Raw genomic sequence first — 17,430 nt, 5'->3', positions numbered from 1 at the left:
AAAGGTAGAGACCAAAGTAAATATAAGAAAAGTATTTTGGAGGAAGTAGAAAAAGTACATGAAGTACATGGAGAGGAAATCTCTTTTAAAAACCATCATTACTAGAATTCTCTGGTGGTATAGTGGATAGGAATCCGCCTGCCAATGCAGGGAACATGGATTCAATCCCTGGTCTGGGAAGATTCTACATGCTGCAGAGCAACTAAACCTGTGAGCCACAACCACTGAGCCTGTGCTCTGGAGCCCTTGAGTCTCAACTCCTGAGCCTGTGGGCTATAACTACTGAAGCCTGAATGCCTAGAGCCTGTGCTCCACAACATAAGCCTACACATCGCAACAAAGACCCAGTGCAGCCAGCTCAGTTCAGTCCTTCAGTCGTATCCGACTCCCTGCGACCCCATGGACGGCAGCACACCAGGCCTCCCTGTCCATCACCAACTCCCAGAGTTTTCTCAAACTCATGTCCATTGAGTCGGTGACGCCATCCAACCATCTCATCCTCTGTCGTCCCCTTCTCCTCCTGCCTTCAATCTTCTCCAGCATCAGGGTCTTTTCCAATGAGTCAGTTCTTCACATCAGGTGGCCAAAGTATTAGAGTTTCAGCTTCAGCATCAGTCCTTCCAATGAATATTTGGAACCGATTTCCTTTAGGATGGACCGATTGGATCTCTGTTCAGTCCAAGGGATTCTCAAGAGTCTTCTCCAACACCACAGTTCAAAACCATCAATTCTTCAGCACTCAGCTTTCTTTATAGTCCAACTCTCACATTCGTACATGACTACTGGAAAAACCAGTAGATGGACCTTTATTGGCAAAATAATGTCTCTGCTTTTTAATAGGCTGCCAAAAATAAAATAAAATTTAAAATATATAATTACTCTTTCCAGGATGTTAGATATTATGCATTCATGAAAAAAGAAAAGTCATGTCTGACTCTTTGCGACCCTGTGCACTGTAGCCCATCAGGCTCCTCCGTCCATGGGATTCTCCTGGCAAGAATACTGGAGTGGGTTGCCATTCCTTCTCCAGAAAAAAAAATATATATATATATCAAGAAAATAAAAAAGAACTCCTGGAAATTGCAAATAGACAGCTTAAATTGAAAAGCCAGGAGAACTGTTAGAAGATAAAACTGAGGAACTCTCCCAGAACAAAGAATAAAAACCAGAGAGGTAGAACCTAAGAGAGAAAGGGAAAGAAAAGCACAGGACCTATCTAGGAGGTTAATCTTCTGTTAAATGAAGGAGAATCAAACATTAAAGAAATGAATCAGTAAGGGTTTGAACAGAAAAAGAGAACCACCACAACTAATTCAGGATAAGGGATTTCTTGCAGGGGTTAGGCCCTCCATCATTGTGGAGTTGGTGGACAGCAATCTATGAAGACTGCTGCCTTTACAAACTAGTATTGAGCCTAAAGTCTCTATAGACTGGCAGTTGGGAAGGAAACCTGAGTGTGGATAAAAGCAAAGATAAGGTGGAACCCAAAAGGGCAAACTGGAACCCATGTTTTTCTTTCACTCCCTCCAACCTGAATGCCACTGATGACCTATAGGAGAACCTGGCACCCTTTCACCATCACAGAGCTACACATGCACTGGCCAAAGAAGCTGTAGAGGCTGAAGGAACAGGTATGGTGGGGGTTAATGGAACTGCAAGTCCAGGCGCTGCTCCAAACCAATCAGGTGAGCTGAGGGACCTCAGTGCCTGACATCAGACACCACAGTTCACAACAAACAAATATGGCTGCTGCTTGATTTTCACCTTCCAAATCTGCTACAAAATGTCCTTTGTGGCCAGCATTAGCCTGATACCAGATAGAGAAGGGGGTCCCGGGAGATGTGATTCCAGCTTAGCTAAGATGACACAGCACGAAGTAAGCATTTATCAGAATGGACATTTTTAATTAAAAGAGTCCACAGAATGCCCTGAATATGAAAATGCACTCACATCAACTCATGCCACTGTGAAATCTCTAAAACCTGGAGACAGAGGGAAAACAAGATTCCAGAAAGAAAAAAATAGGTTTCAGATGAAGAATCACAATGACATCAGGTCACAAAAAAGCATCTCAGAAAATCAGAAAAGACAAGCTATGTCCAAAATTCTGAAGAGAAATGATTTCCAAGCTAGAATTCTCCACCCAAATTACCACTTAGAGGTAAGGGTAGTATAAGGGCCTTTCAGACATGTGCAGTCTGAGGAAGCTGCTGAACAATGTGATCTACCAGGAGACAGGAGATTCTGGCAAAGGAGGATCCAAAGCAGCAGAGGGCAGTGACAGGAGCCCCGGAAGACAGTGTAGGGGGACCTCAACCCACAGTTGTGCCTGAGACCCAGAGAAAACCAGGCCAGGCCCGATGGTCAGAGGATCTCCAGAGATTCACTGAGGTGAAGTTGACAGAATGTCCCATGTATTTTAATATACTGAAGTTCAGTTCAGTTCAGTCGCTCAGCCATGTTCGACTTTTTGTAACCCCATGAATATACTGATAGGGGACTCACAATTAGGGATTTTTTGGGTAGAGTTTATGATAATCGTGCAAATACTTAGGAAAAAAACAAAATCAGGGCAAACATGACCTTCAGGGGAAACAACAATTATAGAAGAAAGGAAAAATGTTCCTAGAATACACATGGCTCAGCTTTGAAAAGCATGTGACAGTCATGATAGTATGAAAGATGAATACTGATCTAATAAATATTAGATGTAACTATACTGGGAGACAGGAAGGGGCATGGGGAGTTATACATGGTGGGAGAGGATGAAGATGCTAAAGGATCAATCCTCATGTCCCAATCTAGAATTCTCAGTTGATTATTTGACCCAATTTTATACCACGTGAAAGTACTGCCAAACAGACAAATACATACAGTTTATAGTATGATACACATGATCCTGTTTCAAAGTGGGAAGCCAAAGATAATGCCTAAAACTGAAAAAGCAGGAAGTATCAATCTAACTATGTTATTTAGATATGCAGAGGTAATTACAAAAAAAAAAAAAAAATAGCTAAAGGACTTCAAAGTAGTCATCTCTAGGGAGGAGAAAATAGGCTTAAGGGAGACCTTCCATTTTAAAATAAGGTTTACAGAGTTCAGTTAAGTTCAGTTCACTTGCTCAGTCATGTCCAACTCTTTGTGACCCCATGGACTACAGCATGCCAGGCCTCCCTGTCCATCACCAACTCCCGGAGGTTACTCAAACTCATGTCCATTGAGTCTGTGATGCCATGCAACCACCTCAACCTCTGTCGTCCCCTTCTCCTCCCACCTTCAATCTTTCCCACCATCAGGGTCTTTTCCAATGAGTCAGTTTTTCGCATCAGGTGGCCAAAGTATTGGGGTTTTAGCTTCAGCATCATTCCTTCCAATGAATATTCAAGACTGATTTCCTGTTGGATCTCCGTGTAGTCCAAGGGACTCTCAAGAGTCTTCTCCAACACCACAGTTCAAAAGCAGTCGCTCAGTCGTGTCCGACTCTTTGCGACTCCATGGACTGTCGCCTACCAGGCTCCTCCATCCATGGAATTTTCCAGGCAAGAATACTGGAGTGGGTTGCCATTTCCTTCTACTGGTAAAACCATAGTTTTGACTATACAGGCCTTTGTCAGCAAAGTAATGTCTCTGCTTTTTAATATGCTGTCTAGGTTTGTCATAGCTTTTCATCCAAGAAGTAAGGGTCTTTTAATTTTATGGCTGCAGTCACCATCTGCACTGATTTTGAAACTGAAAATAAAGTCTGTCACTGTTTCCATTGTTTCCCCATCTGTTTGCCATGAAGTGATGGGACCAGATGCTATGATCTTTGTTTTTTGAATGTTGAGTTTTAAGCCAGCTTTTTCACTCTCCTCTTTCACTTTCATCAACAGGCTCTTTAGTTCCTCTTCACTTTCTCCCATAAGGGTGATGTCATCTGCACATCTGAGGTTATTGATATTTCTCCCAGAAATCTTGATTCCAGCCTGGGCTTCATCCAGCCCAGCATTTCTCATGATGTACTCTTGCATATAAGTTAAATATATAGGGTGACAATTTGGTATCAGTCCATTGCTCCTTGCCCGGTTCTAACTGTTGCTTCTTGACCTGCATACAGATTTCTCAGGAGGCAGGTAAGGTGGTCTGGTATTCCCATCTCTTTAGGAATTTTCCAGTTTGTTGTGATCCACACAGTCAAAGGTTTGGGTGTAGCCAATAAAGCAGAAATAGATGTTTTTCTGGAACTCTCTTGCTTTTTCTATGATCCAACGGATGTTGGCAATTTGATCTCTGGTTCCTCTGCCTTTTCTAAATACAGCTTGAACATCTGGAAATTCTCAGTTCATGTACTGTTGAAACCTAGCTTGGAGGATTTTGAGCATTACTTTGTTAGTGTGTGAGATGAGTGCAATTGTGTGGTAGTTTGAACATTTTTGGCATTGCCTTTCTTTGGGATTGGGATGAAAACTGACCTTTTCCAGTCTTGTTGCCACTGCTGCGTTTTCCAAATTTGCAGGCATACTGAGTACAGCACTTTCACAGCATCATCTTTTAGGATTTGAAATAGCTCAGCTGGAATTCCATCACCTCCACTAGTTTTGTTCATAGTTTATAGAAGTACTTGACTGTAAACTATTAATATGTACAGGTAGTACTTTGACTTTAAAAAAACTAACTAACACATAAAGGTATAACTACTGCTATGGTCTGAAGGCTTGTGTCCACCTAAATTCACACGCTGAAATCTTAATATCCAATGTGATGGTATTAGGAGGTGGGGCCTTTGGGAGGTGACTAGGTCATGAGGTTTGGAGCCCTCATGAATGGGATTAGGGCCCTTTTAAGAGACCCCAGGAGTTCTCTAGGCCCTTCTGCTATATGAGGACACAGTGAGAGGTCTTTAATCCTGAAGAGGGTCTCCATTAGAACTTGACCATGTTGGCATGCTGATCTCAGACTTCCAGCCTCCACAACTTTGAGAAATAAATTTCTGTTGTTTATAAGCCACCCAGTCTGTGGGATTTTGTTATAGCACCCTGAACAGACTAAGATAACCATCAGCTCTTAAGCAACAAAAGAGGGAAAGGAAGGATAAAGGGGCATAAGAAAAGGAAACAGGAAGGAAGAGATAAAGAAAAGGAAAGTTGAAATAATTAACTTGCCTAGGCCAAGTTCATAATGCTAGTAAATGACAGAGCTGAGTTTTGATCCCAGTTTCATCTGACTCCACACAACTTTCTATAAATCACAACACAACCAGACATTGACCCCCTCAAAGTTTTCATTTGGTCTGGAGTGGACCCGAATGTCTGGTGGGTGACACTGCACCTTGCAGAGAGAGGGGCCCAGGGCACAGTTAGTGAGAGGCTGTTAGGGGACAGAGGGAGAGGTGGTAGGGTAAGTGAACAGAGAAACATGAGGTGTCTGTTGAACTGAGCAAGGCACTGGGGGAACTGGGAGGGACAGCTCCAGTGCGGGTTTGTGAGAGGATTTGGAGCACAGGCAAACAGGAGCCCCTGGGAGACAGACGTTCAGGCTCCCAGTGGAGATACTGTTGGGAGGGGAGGAAGGAAGGGCGGCTGAGGAGGGAAAAGGATGCTCCCTGGACAGGAATGGGAACACAGCCCAGGACAAAGCCTGTTCAGCAGGGCAGCTGCAGGTTTACATTCCTGAATGAAAACTCTTTCCAGACAAAGCAAATAGCAGGAGCTCAGGGACACATGAGACACACAAGAACAAAAGGGAGGGGTTCTTCAGTGGTTCAGATTCACCTTCCTGAACTCTAAGTAGTGGGAAAGTGTATGCCTTTGAGGCTTTCATTAGACAAAGAAGGCTTGAATATCAGATTTTGCACCAAGACCTAGATGGGATGGTGTGCTGGACACGTTCAATACCAGATCTCAAGAGCAGAAAGTTAAATTTTTAAGAAATTTATAAGAGTTATTTTTTGAAGAACAGGGTGTAATTAATTTATTAAAATTGGCCACACCATGATCCCAGTTGCCCTAACAGGAACTGAATTGTACCCTTGGCAGTGAAAGTGTGGAGTCCTAACCCACTGGACTGTGGGGGGAGTTCCCAGTCAATTGTTATTGTGTTGGTAGCTTGAAATTTGCTATGATGGGACTATTAGCACCCTGGAAATCAGTGCAAGCTATGAATTAGGGCTTTGCTTTAATTTCACAAAGCCAGCTACTGAACACTTATCAGCACTCCTCTGCCAACATGTGTTAAAAGAGGGGAATATAGACATCAACTGAGGGAAGGGAAGGCACAGTGACAGTGTCAATGATAAGAGCTAACATCTACAGTAAGTACCGTATGCCATATGCTATTATTAGATGCTTTTGTATGTTGTCTCACGAAATCTTATAAAAGTCTGATGAGGTAGATTTTTATTTTTACCCATTGTTATACATGTTTGGGGTTCAGGTCCAAAGAGATTAGGTAGTTTGCTCAAAGATACCAGCCAGTGAAAAGTAGGAATCAAGCCTCCTATTTTAAGTCCAAGATCTCATTGCTACCCCAGGGTAGGAATATTGCAAAGAGGCTAAGTATCAGGATGCCGGAACCCACCGCTTCTGACATTCACTCACTGCGTGACCTGGAGTGAGATTATTTTGTCATTCTCTGCCTTGGCTGCTTCATCTGTAAACCAGAGTGAATAATAAGGTCTTCCACACAAAACAGCACTTCACACAGAAGCTGGTACTAACAACAGAGTTAGTTATTATTACCTTAATTGTTGACAAAATTTGATGGTTTCTCTCATACTCCACATTTCATGAAACTATTTGACTCAAAAAAAAAAAAAAAAGTACCTGGTCTCTGGAGAATACAGAAGCAAGGTTTGTTGATTGCCTACAGGGAGAAGTGGGGACAGATGTGGGAAGGAGGCTGAATCAGCCAAGGTACCCAGGAAACAGAAACCACATGAGTTATTTGATCAGAGAAAATTTAATATAAAGAATTGTTAATGTGATATAAAACTATTTACCAGGTGACTGAAAGGTAAACACCCCAAGGTCTCATGGCGGTAACAACCATAGGAAGGGTAACCCCTCCTTCCAGTGAATATGGAGGGGATGCCAAGGGAGGAGTTTGTGAATATGGCGGGGGTGGGGGGGGCAATGAATAGGGCTTCCCTGATAGCTCAGCTGGTAAAGAATCTGTCTGCAATACAGGTGACCCCGGTTTGATTCCTGAGTGGGAAGATCCCTTGGAAAAGGGAAAGGCTACCCACTCCAGTATTCTGGCCTGGAGAATTCCATGGACTGTACAGTCCATGAGGTCACAAAGAGTCAGACACGACTGAGTGACTTTCACTTTCAAGGGAAAAGCTGGAATTAAGTGCATGATTCAAGCTTGTAAGTTGGGGAGAGGACCCATCACGTGTCAGGACACAGACCTCTGAGGAGGGAGCAGCAATGGCTAGTGCTGTGTCTTCCAGGGGGGTACAAGGAGGCTGATATTAGAAAAGTCACAAGATTGGAATCAGCTTTTCTTCAGGAAGGTAGGATGAAAAAGCAATTATGATGGGGTGGGGGGATTGTTCACAGCGCAGGAAGCAGAAAAGAAGCCCACAGGAGGGGCAAGTTTCTTCTGCCTCCTCTGGCTTTAGAATCTCCCTGACACTGTTATTGGGAAGGTCTTGCATAAGGCAGCTTACAAAGCAGAAACGTACTATGCAGAGCCCCAGCATCCAAAAGCTGAGTATAAAAGAATGGGTCTGGAGCTGAGAGACAACAATGTAGAGCTGGTACAGAGGCTCTAAAGTGGATAGTTGGGCGACCTCTGGAATTTCAGTCCCTAGAATATATAAATTTTAAATTTAAAAGAAAATTTAACATCTGTCACTGAGCGTGGCTGTGATATATGCTTGGCACAAAATTAGTGCTTAATACATTTATTGAGTGAATGGGTAAATGCTGCTGCTAAGTCGCTTCAGTCGTGTCTGACTCTGTGCGACCCCACAGACGGCAGCCCACCAGGCTCCCCCGTCCCTGGGATTCTCCAGGCAAGAACACTGGACTGGGTTGCCATTTCCTTCTCCAATGCATGAAAGTGAAAAGTGAAAGTGAAGCCACTCAGTCGTGTCCAACTCTTCACGACCCCATGGACTGCAGCTGACCAGGCTCCTCCGTCCATGGGATTTTCCAGGCAAGAGTACAGAGTGGGATGCCAAATGGGTAAATGGGAAGAAGCAATTCCTAACTGCATGCAGTTACAATCGTTTTGTCCAAAACTACTCCATGCATTGTCCTGGAGGTCAAGGAGACGGTGGGAAGCACATAGTCCCTGCGTCCATGGTGAGGGTACGGAATAAATCTAACAATTAGACAAATGAGTTAAACACACAACATGAAGGGAACAAATGTGGTAAGAGCATGGTTAATGCAGGGGTGTGGATGGTGGGCATCTTAGATAGGATACCAAGGTCCTCTCTGCGATCATAACATTTAACTGAGGCCTGTGCATGCATGCACATGTACTAAGTTACTTCAGTTGTGTCCAACTCTTTATGACCCTATGGACTATAGCCCGTCATGCTCCTCTGCCCATGGGCTTCTCCAGGCAGGAATACTGGAGTGGGTTGCCACACCCTCCTTCGGGGGTTCTTTCTGACCCAGGAATGGAACCCACATCTCTTACATCTCCTGCATCGGCTGGTGGGTTTCTTTACCACTAGCGCCACCTGGGAAGCCCAAATTGAGGCCTAATGGATGGCAAAGGAACAGCCTCCCAAGATCTGGGGGCAGAACGTCATAGGCAGAGGGGAAAGCGGTTGCAAAGACCAGGACACAGGACAGAGCTTGCTGCACTTCAGACAGTGACTGATGACCTGGTGACAGTGTGCTGAGTGAGAGGGATGCTAGGGGCTGGGTCAGTTGGGCTTTGTAGGCTACTGGGGGAGGGGGGCAGTATATTTTAATCTAAATGTGGTTAAAAATAAACATTGTAGGGGCTTCCCTGGTTGGTGGTCCAGTGGTTAAGAATCCTCTTGCCAAAGGAGGAGACACAGGTTCAATCTCTGGTCTGGGAAGATCCCACATCCTGCAGGCAACTAAAGCCCGTGCACTGTATCTACCGAGCCTGTGCTCTAGAGCCCAGGACTGCAACTGGGCTGCATGTGCCCATGCAGCTGAAGCCCATGGGCCCTAGCGCCTGTGCTCCGCAACAAGAGAGGCCACCACAATGAGAAGCCTGAGCACTGTAACCAAGAGCAGTCCCCGCTCACCGCAACTAAAGAAAAGCCCAAGCAGCAACAAAGACCCAGTGCACCCAAAAATAAATAAATAAAAACTTTAAACGAAAGAAAGAAATCAAGCTATTAAAAAAGATTGTAGTATTTTCAATACAAGTGGTCATCAAATTTTAATTTCTCAAAGGTCACTCTGGCTCCTGGTACTGAAGGATCCCAGTGGATCAAGGCTGAAAAGAAGGACTATATTCGTTTCCCAAGGTGGACACAACAAATTAACACAAACCACATGGCTTCAAACAACAGAAATGTATTTGCACAGCTCTGGGGGGCAGATGTTCAAAACTAAGGCATCAGGAGGGCGGTACCCCCTCTTAGGCTTCAGGACAGTCTTGTCTCTTTCATCTTCTGTGGCCCCTTGGCTGTGACACACAGCTTCAGTCTCTGCTTCTGCCTCCCATGGTCTCCTCTCTGTCTCTTCTGACCAGTGAGTTTACATTTCTCCTTTTCTTGTAAGAGCACCTGTTATTGGATTTAGGGCCCATCCTGTTAATCCAGAATGATCTCATCTTGAGATTCTTCAGTTCAGTTCAGTTCAGTTCAGTCGCTCAGTCATGTCCGACTCTTTGCAACCCCATGAATCACAGCACGCCAGGCCTCCCTGTCCATCACCAACTCCCGGAGTTCACCCAGACTCATGTCCATCGAGTCACTGATGCCATCTAGCCACCTCATCCTCTGTCGTCCCCTTCTCCTCCTGCCCCCAATCCCTCCCAGCATCAGAGCCTTTTCCATGAGTCAATTCTTCGCATGAGGTGGCCAAAGTACTGGAGTTTCAGCTTCAGCATCATTCCTTCCAAAGAAATCCCAGGGCTGATCTCCTTCAGAATGGACTGGTTGGATCTCCTTGCAGTCCAAGGGACTCTCAAGAGTCTTCTCCAACACCACAGTTCAAAGGCATCAATTCTTTGGCGCTCAGCCTTCTTCACAGTCCAACTCTCACATCCATACATGACCACAGGAAAAACCATAGCCGTGACTAGATGGACCTTTGTTGGCAAAGTAATGTCTCTGCTTTTCAATATGCTATCTAGGTTGGTCATAACTTTCCTTCCAAGGTGTAAGCGTCTTTTAATTTCATGGCTGCAATCACCATCTGCAGTGATTTTGGAGCTCAAAAAAAGAAAGTCTGACACTTTCCACTGTTTCCCCATCTATTTCCCATGAAGTGATGGGACCGGATGCCATGATCTTCGTTTTCTGAATGTTGAGCTTTAAGCCAACTTTTTCACTCTCCACTTTCACTTTCATCAAGAGGCTTTTTAGTTCCTCTTCAATTTCTGCCATAAGGGTGGTGTCATCTGCATATCTGAGGTTATTGATATTCTTAACTTGCATTAAACCTGCAGAGATCTATTTTTCTTTTCTTTTTTAAAATATCATTAATATTATGATGACCAGAATGTTGGAGTGAGTAGCCGTTCCCTTCTCGAGGGGATCTTCCCAGCCCAGGGATCGAACCCAGGTCTCCCACATTGCAGGCAGATTCTTTACCAGCTGGGCTACAAAAGAAACCCAAGAATACTGGAGTGGGTAGCTAATCCCTTCTCCAGGGGATCTTAATGACCCAGGAATCAAACCAGGGTCTCCTGCATTGCAGGGGGATTCTTAACCAGCTGAGATACCAGGGAAGCCCTATTATTAGTATTATGATGACCATAAATTTTTTTTTTTTTTTTTTGCACTGGGTCTTCGTTGCTGCACTCAGGCTTTCTCTAGTTGCAGAGAGCAGGAGTTACTCTTCATTGCAGTGCACAGGCTTCTCTTGTTCCAAAGCACCGGTTTCAGGTGCTCGGGTTCAGTAATTGCATCGTGCAGGCTCTAGTGCATGTCAGCTTCAGCAGTTGCAGCACTTGGGCTCAGCAGTTGCGGCTCATGGGCTTTAAAGCTTGGGGTCAGTAGTAGTGGCACATGGGCTTAGTTGCTCCACAGCATGTGGAATCTTTGCAAACCAGGGAGTGAACCCACACTCCCTGCAGATTCTCATCTGCTGCACCACCAGGGAAGTCCAAGATCTGTTTTTCAAATTAGGCAACAATCACAGGTTAGGGGTTATATCTTTTGGGGGCTACCGTTCAACCGACCAGAGAGATCCGTGAGGAGATTCGGTGGGAATGCAGGTGAGAGACGATGATGGATTAGAGAGGTAAACTGGTGATGGCGAAAGGTGGGTAGGTTGGATGGAGGGTGTGTTAGTCAGGGTTCTCCAGAGAAACAGAACCAAACGGATATATATATATATATATATAAGGATATATATATACACACACACAGAAAGGAATATATATACATACTGTAAGGAACTTGTTCATGTGATTATGGAGACTGGGAAGTCCCCAGATCTGCTGTCACCTTGCTGGAGAACCAGGAGAGCCAAGATATAGTTCCAGTCTAACTCTGAAGGCCCAAGAATCAGGAGAACTGATGCTGTAAACTCCAGTTCCAAAGCTAGCAGGCTGGAGACGCCAGAAGAGCCCCTGTTTTCTTCTCAGAAAGAAAGTGGTGGCCCTGCTCCTGCAGCCGGGCAGAGGGCGTCCCTTCCCACCCAGTCTTTTCTGTTCTAGTCAAGTCCGCAATTTATTGGATGAGGCTCACTCACATTAGGGAAGGTAATCTGCTTTACTCAGTTTATTGATTCAAATGCTCATCTCGGCCAGAAACACCCTCACAGACACACCCTGGATAACAGGTGGCCAGTATCTGGGCATTCTGTGGCCCAGTCGAGTGGACACATAAAACCGAGCAACACAGGTGGAGGGAGAGTAAGGGAGGAAGGGAAGGAGGGGTCTCACGTTCCAGGAAGAGATATTATACTGCATAGCCTAGTTCAGGACCAGATGGCAAAGGTGAAGAGGGTAGAACTGGGAGAGGCCAGAGGTTGGTGGATGCTACCCTATGGAGGGGAAAACTGAGTCACTGTCTCAGCACTGAGACTCTCTTGCAGCCTCTGTCTTCCGCTATCTCTAGAAAAGTTATTTCCCTGCTGGATCCTGGGGCAAACAGCTCCCGTCAGGAAGGAATTCTCTGGCGGTAAAGGTGTCATCACCAAGCAGATGCATTGGTGCAGAGCTGGAGTTACACTGGGCACCATCTTTGGACAGCGAGATGGAATCTTTGAAAACCTTCCCTCTGCATCTCCAGCACACGCAGTACCGCTCGGGTTTATAGAATTAATACTAAGCTATCGTGCTGCACCAATCCTGCAGTGTTCTGATTCCAATCTGAGTGGATGATCCCCTCACCCACTTGCAGTTTCTGTGGGTCAAGAATCCAGAAGCAGCTGAAACTGCGTGGTTCTGACTCAGAGTCTCTCATGAGGTTATAGTCAAGATGTTGCCTGGGGCCGCGACAGTCCTCTGACAGCCTGACAGGATGCAGGCTATTCTGCCAAGATGATCCCCTCACATGGCTGTTATCAAAAGTTCCCAGTTTCTTGGCAGCTGTTCGAAGGAGACCTAAGTTCCTCACCATGTGAGCCTCTTTCTAGGGCGGTTTGAGTGTCCTCACAACATGGCAGCTGGCTCCCCCTAGAAAAACTGATTCCAGAAAGAGCAAGGAGGAAGCTCAGTGCCTTTAGTGATCCGAATTAGATGTCACCCACCCCATCATTTTGGCCACATTCTGTTACAAGTAAATCACTAAGTACAACCAAACTCAATGGGTATGGAATTCAGCTCTAAATCTTTTTTTCAAATTTTTGTTTATTTATTTTTAATTATTTTTGGCTGTGCTGGGTCTTTGTTGTTGCACTCAGATTGAGTTGCTCTGCGGCATGTGGGATCTTCCCAGACCACGGATCAAATCTGTGTCCCATGCAGATTGCAAGGCAGATTCTTAACCCCTGGACCATGAGGGAAGGCCTCAGCTCTACTTCTTAAAGAGAGTAACATGATATAACTTGTGGACATATTGCAAATGTCCAGGTATCTCAGGAGCTTGCCTCTGACACCAAGCAGGCTCTGAGACATGGTTATTGTACAGTGAGGGATGTATCTTTTATAACTCACTTAATGTGGAAAACTATTGAGCCACTGATTGGGATAATATCTCTCCTCTTTCCTCTGAGCTGGGTGGCAAGAACATCAATAGCAACAGTATCAATAAAACATCAACAGGAAAAATGGCACCTTATATTTGCTGAGCAAATGTGAGAATGTTGGCATCTCAAGAGCAGGAGCATCGCCTGTTTAGTTCTCCACTATATTTCCAGCACCTAGAAGCAGGTGCTCAATATTTAGAATTGAATGAAGGTATTTCTTATTCTAATGTCACAAGAAATTTATGTGGTAGACACTGTTATTGTTCCCATTCTACAGATGGGAAAATGGAGATACAGGGAGATGGAGTGATTTGCCAAAGCAACGTGGAGTGACAGAGCGATAGAATACCACTATTGGTGGAGTGCTGGAACCCAGACAATCTGACTCCAAACATCACCGCTACCCTCACTGGCCATAGAGAAATTAAATGATAACTTGTAATTACTGAACCAGTACTGGTAACAATGGGTTGGCTTGCACTAATGGAAGGAAGATGAGGCCTGAATTAAAACAAAACACTGGATAATCCAAAAACCATTTTCATTTGGCTCAGCAATACAGCCAGAGACACACTCCCAGAGGAGCAGCTATATTCAAACCATCTGGAGTTTACCCTAATCTGGATCCAGGGCTGACATTCTCTGCAAAGGATCCTCAAAGGGTCCAGATTTTGCCCTCCCAGCTGCCTGGAGCTAGGGCATCCCTCAGATCCCCCCAAAAAACAATATCCACCCACATCTCTGGAAGATATGTTCCTATATGTTAGTCTCTTCTTCCTGAAGTCTCACTTATAACACTTGTTTTGCAAATAGTGTATTTCTTCCTGTTGTACCTCAAGGATGAAAGCATATATCTCAATTTGAAAAAACTACCTATGATGCTCCCTGGGAAACTCCACGCGAGGATCAGGGGAAGGTCCATTTCTCAACACAGGCTTGAAGGGCAGGCTGAGAGCTGCTCAGGTCTCAGGATGAGATCCCAGCTCATATTCTGACTTATTAACTATATCCAACTCTGCTGGTTTCTCAGAGGCCTTCCTGCCAACTGTAGCAACCACAGGCGGATACCACTGCAAACACAGCCCACATGTGGAAGCATGAGCTAGCGAAGAGAGATGCTTGTAAGGCCAGCTTCAGTTTGAGGTAGAGTACAGATTTCAAGTGGAAACCTGGACCTGTATGGTTTCAGCTCAGCTCTGGTCCCGACTCAATAAACCACAAGCAAGCCACTCACTCTTTCTGGATTCAGTTTCCTTCTCAAGACCTCAGAGATACATGCAGGGCTTTCCTTCTCTGAGGTATGGGGTGAATATGCTAAAGGGAGCTCAGTCCATTGTGGGTTCAGGTAAAGCTGAACTCTGAGAAAACTGGCCCTGAGAATCTCGTGGGTTGAGTATGATTTGAAGACGTTAGTTTAAAAGAACTATTTTTTTTCCCTAAATTTAAATTAGTTGCTAACAGTAACCAAAGGAAGAGAGGAAAGGGAGAGGGAAAAGAGGGAGGGAGAGGTGAAGAAAGAAAGAAAGAAGGCTTTATATTTTTAAAAGTTCAGATATCCAGGAACTGGAAACTCTAACAACGTCAGAGGGGTTGCATTCCCACAGGAAACAGAATGAACCAGAGCTGAGTAACAGCTGGCACTGATTTTAGACAAGGTGGTATCTTCTCTGACCCATTTGCCACAGTCTCCACCACTCCCTATTGTTTAACCCTGTTCCATGTTAATCATTATGAAAACATCATTTAAGTATTTTGTTTGCTTTTTCAGTATATTACAGCACTCATGTTGAAATGACAAGATTTCCTTTGTGTAAAATTTGGCCTTGTTCATAACAAAAGCTGAGTTTAGGGTGTGCCCTTGCTTTGCAGATAACTTGGGCTTGGTCTGCTAGCTGGGTAATCCTGACTTCTATAAACTTTTGGGTTTGGGCTCCTATCGTGGCTCATGTGGTAGCTGACCAGCCTAGAGAAGTGTCAGAACACTGCGAGAAAAGAGGGTACAGAGAAAATGTGGGGTTCCTATTCCACCTATCCTTAATCCATAATCAAATGAGACATGGCCTCAAGGGGATAGGGAGAGGGGTGGGTAGGAGTCCAGTCTTCCTTCAGAATTAGATCCTTCCATCCCAGCTCTATGCAACACTAAAGTTTCCACCTGGTGCAGACAAACCTTAGCTGGCAAGCTGGTCACCCGTTCGAAAATAAAGTTTTACTGGAGTCCAGCTATGCCCATTTGTTTGCATGTTATCTATGACTGCTGTCACCCTCTGAAGGCAGCAGTGACTCAACAGAGACCATGTAGCAAGCCTGAAATACTTGCTATCAGCCCTTTATAGAAAAAGTTGCCAATTCCTGTTCTAGCAACTTGAAGTTGCAAGGAACAGAGATCCATTCAGGTTAGCTCAAGCAAAGGATGTTTGTGGTCAAGACATATCAGGGAATGTGCTAGATGCCAGGGAAAGAAACCACAGAGAAATCAGGCCTCAGGGGAACAAAGACTATAGCTGCAGATTTTTCTCGTGGGATTACTGCTTCTCTGTTTCTCCCCTGGTCTCTCTCCACTGCTACTTTCCTCAACTTCCCTCGCCTGCCCCCAGCTTGCACAAGGCCCCTCAGGGCTACCCATGCCCCTTCCATATCACACAATCCCAAACAGCCTTTCAGCATTGACCTCCATTGCAAATGGCCGCTGCTTCTGAGGTTCCCAATTCTGAACTCCCAGGGGAAGAATGTGATTGGCCCAGACCACCTTTTCAAGTCTACGATTCTTGGAGATTCCTAGCCAGCCTGTGACTGTCCCCTCCCCTCAGTCAGGAGGCCACCCTTGGATCCATATCAGTGACTAGGGGCTTAGTCACATGAAGCAAAAAAATGCTGTCCCCTCAGCAGGGACACCAGGCACAGAGCCCTTCTTTAGAAGAGAAGGCCACAGGGCAGGAGCCCAGACTTAGCGAACTCAACTTGTGATGGACCTGTTTTTTTCTTAAAGCCAAAGAGAATTCGTCCAGCTCTCTTATTCACATTTATCAAAAAAGCCAACCTCTGAATGATCAACATGTGCCCTGGGAGAAAGGAACAGATCCCCCTTAGAGTTTGCAGATGGCTATTTTGTGAGCAGAGGACCAACCCCAACTGAAGGAGAGACGAGCAGATCAAGTGTGGCAACTGGTAGAACTTCAGAAACTACTGTCTTGTCCTACCTGGACCAGCAAGAGAAGCAGCAGAAAGAAATCTAGCCTGGCAGACCTTGTCCTGGCTTTGCCACAAACAAACTGAGTGCAGATGCTCATGGTACTTCGTCTTGACCCCAAACCAGGCCTGTTTCCCACCTATCAACTGATGGGCCTGAATCAGACCAGTGGTTCTCAAACTGCCCCCAGTCTAGCCAAGATCAGGCTGTGCCCCTGCTACCACCACTTTTCTGCCTCTTGCCACCACAAGACTATTCTCCCAAAGAGTCCTGGACTCCAGAAATACCCAGCTGCTTCCCAGCCTGCTGGAAAATGTTGACTTTCTGTTTCTCCCTTGGCCAAAGTCTGTGGGTAGCGTGGCTCCCTGACACGTAGGCCACACAATCAGCTCTCACAACCCACTTCCTCAAGGTGATCCCATGCTGTTCTGCTGTCCATGATAAACAGCTCCAGACTGGGCAGCCCAAACCCAGGGGAAACCAGCCTGCTGTGGATCTGGAAAGTTCCCCACAGGCAGATAGATGGCAGCTGCTTCTCTGGCCCAGGCTGAGGCCAAGCCACAAGCTGGGAGGACAGGCCTCCGACCTGTGATGCAAATTGCTCCCGTAGAGCCTGGCCAGGTCAGAAGGGGGCCCCCTACCCCGAGGAGCTGGAGCTCTGAGTGACAGCTGAGTGGGGAGATGGCCTTCATCACCCTAAGTCAGTAAGAGGTTTCTTAAACAGGTGGCTCGAATTTCCTTGAAAACCCAGAATAATCCCCCATTTGAAGTATGCGCGAATCTTGTTGTCACCACCTAGTATTAATGGGCAAGCACCGCAGAAGGAAAACGGGGTTTTCGGCTGCATTTTTGCACACTGACTTGCCTGACAAGCTCAATAAAAGCTTAAACAAATATTAAAAAAACACACAGAAAGTCAGGCTGGTTTAAATTAACTTCCCAAGCACTTCACCTACTGTA

This window comes from Bos javanicus, chromosome 7 (genome assembly GCF_032452875.1).
Source record: "Bos javanicus breed banteng chromosome 7, ARS-OSU_banteng_1.0, whole genome shotgun sequence".
Taxonomy (NCBI): domain Eukaryota; kingdom Metazoa; phylum Chordata; class Mammalia; order Artiodactyla; family Bovidae; genus Bos; species Bos javanicus.
This window is presented reverse-complemented; position numbering follows the sequence as displayed.